Here is a 6,049-nt window from a genome sequence, read left to right as displayed (position 1 = left end):
CAGATAGCCCTCGTGTAGCTTTGCGCGAAATTCAAAACAAACAGTCATTCTAAATTTAAAAAATTAAAAAAAACCTTTTCGAAATAAACACTTGTGTGTTATTAATTTCATTTTCAAACATCATAGGTGTATCCATGTTTGAAAATATACATCTGAAACCTGAACATTCCGTTCTTTGTTCTCATTTAGAAGTGAGTACACAGGATCACATACAAAAGGTGTATGGGTTTTTAAAACTCGCGCGCTTTCGAATAGTTCACTATTCTTCATCGGCAGAATAAAGAGTTATGTTTAATAAAGGAGAAATATTCCAAAGCGCGCGAGTTTTTGGGTCTCGTTTGAAAACCATTCCATTCTATAGGTGTTTTTTTCTTGCATATAATAAATACTTCTGAGGTGAACGTAACCAGCAGGTAAAATATCAAAGCGTTCATCACTACGTGATTATAAAATTGAATTCAGAATACACTAAATAACCAGCGTTTAATATTACTGTAAGGCAGTGAAGCCTGACGAGCAATGCCTGCCCTAAATGCTACTCAACAAAAGTTTTAATTTAGACAGGTGTTTTAATCTCGTTTATTCGCGTGGGATTATAGTTTACGTTTTGATTATTTATACGTATATAAAAATACGTTCATTCATATATATTTATGCTAGTATGCATAAGATTATATAAATATCATATGATTTACATATAAATAATTTTACGTTTACGTTAAGCCTAGGATGATTGTATAAGTACACCTTACCAAACTATTCGCGTCATTTTCTAACCAAACAAGAGCTGACTCAACATTAGCAACAGGTTTATATTTCAAAACAGTGTTCAGATCTTAAAGATTAAAAACAAGGCATTAAAAGCACCTTAATCTTATTTGGTGTGTCAAAATATGGTCAATGTTAACTTAATTTCGTATTATCTACTGAGAGATAAGGGTAGTACACGCTGACACTTGGCGACTGTACACGTAACCTTTTGTTGTCGTTATTCTCCACCAATACCAATGTGCCCAGAGGTGGTAACAACTTGCTTGCCACAGGATTGAGGAAATTAATACCGTCCTGTGTGTTATACTGTGTCATACACTATCAGGTCTTTCTATCTGTTGAGTCATCATGGTAGCTTCTCTGTCCTATAGAAACCAGACTAACTGCAGGTAAACAACTAGCTTTAATTATAAATCTCCATTGACTTACATTAACTACAAATCTCCTTGTAATAAATACAGATAAACTACTTACATTAACTACAAATCTCCTTGTAATAAATACAGATAAACTACTTACATTAACTACAAATCTCCTTGTAATAAATACAGATAAACTATTTACATTAACTACAAATCTCCTTGTAATAAATACAGATAAACTATTTACATTAACTATAAATCTCCTTGTAATAAAACTTACATTGGTATGAAACACAGGTAACAATATTTCGTAAGTTGCATATAAACTGATATTAATCACAAATATAATCATCTTTTGAATTGTAAATAACTTAGTATTAAACATGTATTAAGCATCAGCTGATTTTAATACATATAAAATACCTATCTCAAATACAAATTTATTAATATTAAACACACATAATATCTTTTCAAGAATTACAAATAAACATACCATAGCAATACATTTTAAATTATATATATATTGTTATTAAACACACGTAACAACACTTATTGAATTATAAACATATTGATATAAAACATTAACAATTCGTATTGAATCATAAATATATTGTTATTAAACCCTTAATAATATATACTGAATTATAAATATATTGATAATAAATATACAATTACGTCCTTAGTTGCAAATAACAAAATATTTTGAATTACAAATTACAGATATAGAATTTCATGAATTACCCACATGTGGTAGTATCACATAGTATCTCTTATAACAACTATCAGTGTGCTAGTACCACATGGTATCTGTTATAACAACTATCAGTGTGCTACTACCACATGGTATCTTTTATAACAACTATCAGTGTGCTAGTATCACATAGTACCTCTTATAACAACTATCAGTGTGCTAGTATCACATGGTATCTTTTATAACAACAATCAGTGTGCTAGTATCACATGGTATCTGTTATAACAACTATCAGTGTGCTAGTATCACATAGTATCTGTTATAACAACTATCAGTGTGCTAGTACCGCATGGTATCTCTTATAACAACTATCAGTGTGCTAGTACCACATGGTATCTGTTATAACGACTTGCTAGTATCACATGGTATCTATTTTAACAACTACCAGTGTGCTAGTATCACATGGTATCTATTTTAACAACTACCAGTGTGCTAGTATCACATGGTATATATATTTTAACAACTACCAGTGTGCTAGCATCACCTGGTATATATTATAACGACGTGCTAGTACCACATGGTATCTATTTTAACAACTACCAGTGTGCTAGTATCACATGGTATCTATTTTAACAACTACCAGTGTGCTAGTATCACATGGTATATATTCTAAGGACGTGCTAGTATCACATAGTATCTATTATAACGACGTGCTAGTAGCACATAGTACGTACGTTAACAACTACCAGTGTGCTAGCATCACGTGGTATATATATTTTAACAACTACCAGTGTGCTAGCATCACGTGGTATATATTTTAACAACTACCAGTGTGCTAGCATCACGTGGTATATATTTTAACAACTACCAGAGTGGCAGTATCACATGGTATCTATTATAACGACGTGCTAGTAGCACATAGTATGTACGTTAACAACTACCAGTGTGCTAGCATCACGTGGTATATATATTTTAACAACTACCAGTGTGCTAGTATCACATGGTATATATTATAACGACGTGCTAGTACCACATAGTATCTATTATAACGACGTGCTAGTAGCACATAGTACGTACGTTAACAACTACCAGAGTGCTAGCATCACGTGGTATATATTTTAACAACTACCAGTGTGCTAGCATCACGTGGTATATATTTTAACAACTACCAGAGTGGCAGTACTAATACAGTTAATTCGTGTAGTTATTTCGATTATCTCTGTCAAAGAAAGCATATTATAAAACTCGTGGTGCTTTGTATAAAATAAAAGGCATTTATTTTAAAAGTTAGCATAAAAATGTTTTAGGAGATAGAAGGTTTTTATATTTGGAAAATAGATATTTGCGGTGGTGTTTGGTTAAGAATTTCAAATATCGGGTTATAATAATATTAGGCCTTATATTAGGCCTTATTAGGCCTAATTAGACCCGTCTTTTTCCTTGTATTCTCCTGAATAATAATATTAACAGAACAAAACACGTTTCTTCAGGTGAAAAATATGTCGGACAAATGAAATAAAATCGGCCTATATTTTTCAAACCGAGAACGCGCATCTGCTGAAATAGCAACGCATGCGCACTGAGACCATGCCATTTTCGTTGGAAGTAAGTTTGAATAAACCGTATATATATTTTTACGTTTATTATTGCAAATGCATCAAAAATAGAAAATACAATACAAAACTGGAAACGTTACCTCTTGGAACTATCAGGTTCGAGTCCGTCCCCAACATGCTCGCACTTTCAGCCGTGGGGCCGTTATAATGTGACAGTCAATCCTACTACTCTTTGGTAAAGAGTAGCCAAGAGGTGGCCGTGAGTGATGTTGACTAGCTGCTTTCCCTCTGGTCTATCACTTCTAAATTAGGGACGTCTAGCCCACATAGTAACTTTGCGTGAATTTCAACAAAACAACTAGTATATCCGTCTGCCTGTACGTTTGTCTGTCTGTTACCAGGTAGTTATTTATCAGTTTCGAGGGGTAAGTTTCATAATTATTTATAAATATAATTTTGTTTGTTTGTTTCCTTTTGTACTTCCATGTGCAATAAATAAATATATTTATGTATATATCTACAAGTCAGGCCTAAATATATTTATGTATATATATCTCCAAGTCAGGCCTAAATATATTTATGTATATATATATATCTACAAGTCAGGCCTAAATATATTTATGTATATATCTACAAGTCAGGCCTAAATATATTTATGTATATATATATCTACAAGTCAGGCCTAAATATATTTATGTATATATATCTACAAGTCAGGCCTAAATATATTTATGTATATATCTACAAGTCAGGCCTAAATATATTTATGTATATATCTACAAGTCAGGCCTTATAACAAAGCTTATTTTATAACTTAAACTTATTACCACACTTACCAGTGAGAATATCGTAAGTTGAAGGATCTGGAACTTGCCAAGTTCAATGTTGATCAATAGTTCACTCGAGACAAAAAAGGAACAGTTATTATCGCGAGAAGTGTTCTCTACACAAAATGATCTCCATTCTCCTCTGACAATTCTTCGGGTATTTGACGATGGTTAACGCCGAGGAGATTCCGTATAAGCCGCTACCAAACCTTTTATAGTTCGCTAGCTTGCTCTGCTCGGTTCGTGCTCTAACAGTGTTCTAGCGATTTACAGTGTTTCACTGTTTATCCTGCAGTCCACTAGAGGGGCCTCGTGACGCGTCACTTAAGACGTCACGAGACTCTATTGATTAAAACGTCAGAAAATGGTCCTCTGCCATAGTGAAAACAAACAGGCATAAGTAGCCTCAATAGTTCAATAAAATTTAAATAATTTATTATTAGTAAATTAAAATACTTAATTAGCGAGTATCATATTTTACTAATTTATTAGTTGATTAAATATCAAATAAATCCCCAATTACAAAAAAAAAATCAATCCAAATATATTAAATGTGAAATATATAGAAAACGTTTGTTTGTTTTATTTTGTGTTTTTCTAATAGCAAAGCCACATCGGGCTACCTGCTGTATCCACCGAGAGGAATCGAACCCCTGATTTTAGCAGTGTAAATCCGAAGAATTCGTAAAAACGCCGTTATTGTATTCGATATATGAATAGATATGTAAACTAGGTTATTTTTAGGCTTCAAATGGTTTAACTATTTATTTGTTTTTATCCGCCCCCAGTGGCACAGCGGTATGTCTGCGGACTTACAACGCTAGAAACCGGGTTTCGATACCCGTGGTGGGCAGAGCACAGAATGCCCATTGTGTAGCTTTGTGCATAAATTAAAACAAACAAACTGTTTTTATCTTTTGTTATAAACGTAGCCCAGAAGCCAGAGACTGGTATAACAGTAGTCTCCGGTAGGTCAACTGTAACTTTACGGACTTACAGCTCTAAAATCCGGGGATCGATTCCGCGAGGTGGACAGAGCGTAGATAGCCTATTGGGTACCTCTCAGTTGCTTGTTACACTAAAAAATCTGGTTTCCATAGATACGGTGAGCACAGCACAGAGAGCCCATTGTATAGCTTTTTACGTAACAATAAACAATGATATGAATAAGAATACTAAAATTCATAAAATACAATGCCAAGTTTGTTATATAATATATATCTATTGTGTAACATAGTAAATATCGGGATGGCTAATATCAATCCTTCAAAAACAGGAAAGTACGGATGGTATTTACATCATCCCTACATAATAGCACATACACACAGTGTAGTAGAATGTTAACAGACATAAATAGGATAAATTATGCTCAGTTGTGATTGGATAGTTACATATATATTGTTATATTTTGATTCTTGCTTGTGTTATTGTGTTGAGATTATACAAATGCCATCCCTACTATCTTGTTTACATTGTTTATGAAGGATTGATATTAGCCATCCCTTCATTTACTTCCTCTTTTTAAAAAAGAAGTTTTTTCTTTACTTGTTGTTTTTTATTGCAGTGTTTCAATAGACACAGGAAGGTTGTATTTATAACTAAGTTCTAGATACAATGAGGTTCCAACTGTAATATTTATTGTTTATCTATTTTTGGCTGCTAATTCCTGTCTCACCCTGTACTTAGGCTTTTTGAAGGAACATTAAATGTCTGTAAGAAAGCTAGTTTAAAGGGGTAATGATAACATCGTTTACACTAGAATTATCATTTTTTTAATAACTAGTTATCAATAACATTTATAAAAGCGAAAACTCCATTTAAAAATATGTCATCTCAGTGAAA

General features: G+C 32.8%; 1 protein-coding gene across 2 annotated transcripts in view; it reads right to left on the bottom strand.

The window, feature by feature from the left end:
* The window catches only part of LOC106470303 (LIM domain only protein 3-like), a 30,941-nt gene extending 26,468 nt beyond the window's left edge, over nucleotides 1-4,473 (bottom strand). For both annotated transcript variants that reach the window (XM_022398908.1, XM_013930849.2), the window contains exon 1: nucleotides 4,217-4,473. The gene's annotated coding sequence lies outside the window, so the exon portion shown is untranslated. The remainder of the gene's footprint in view (nucleotides 1-4,216) is intronic.
* Nucleotides 4,474-6,049: the final 1,576 nt, after the last annotated feature.

Source organism: Limulus polyphemus, unplaced genomic scaffold (genome assembly GCF_000517525.1).
Source record: "Limulus polyphemus unplaced genomic scaffold, Limulus_polyphemus-2.1.2 Scaffold3931, whole genome shotgun sequence".
Taxonomy (NCBI): Eukaryota; Metazoa; Arthropoda; class Merostomata; order Xiphosura; family Limulidae; genus Limulus; species Limulus polyphemus.
Note: the sequence above shows the minus strand (reverse complement) of the source record. Positions and strands in the feature narration are given on the sequence as shown.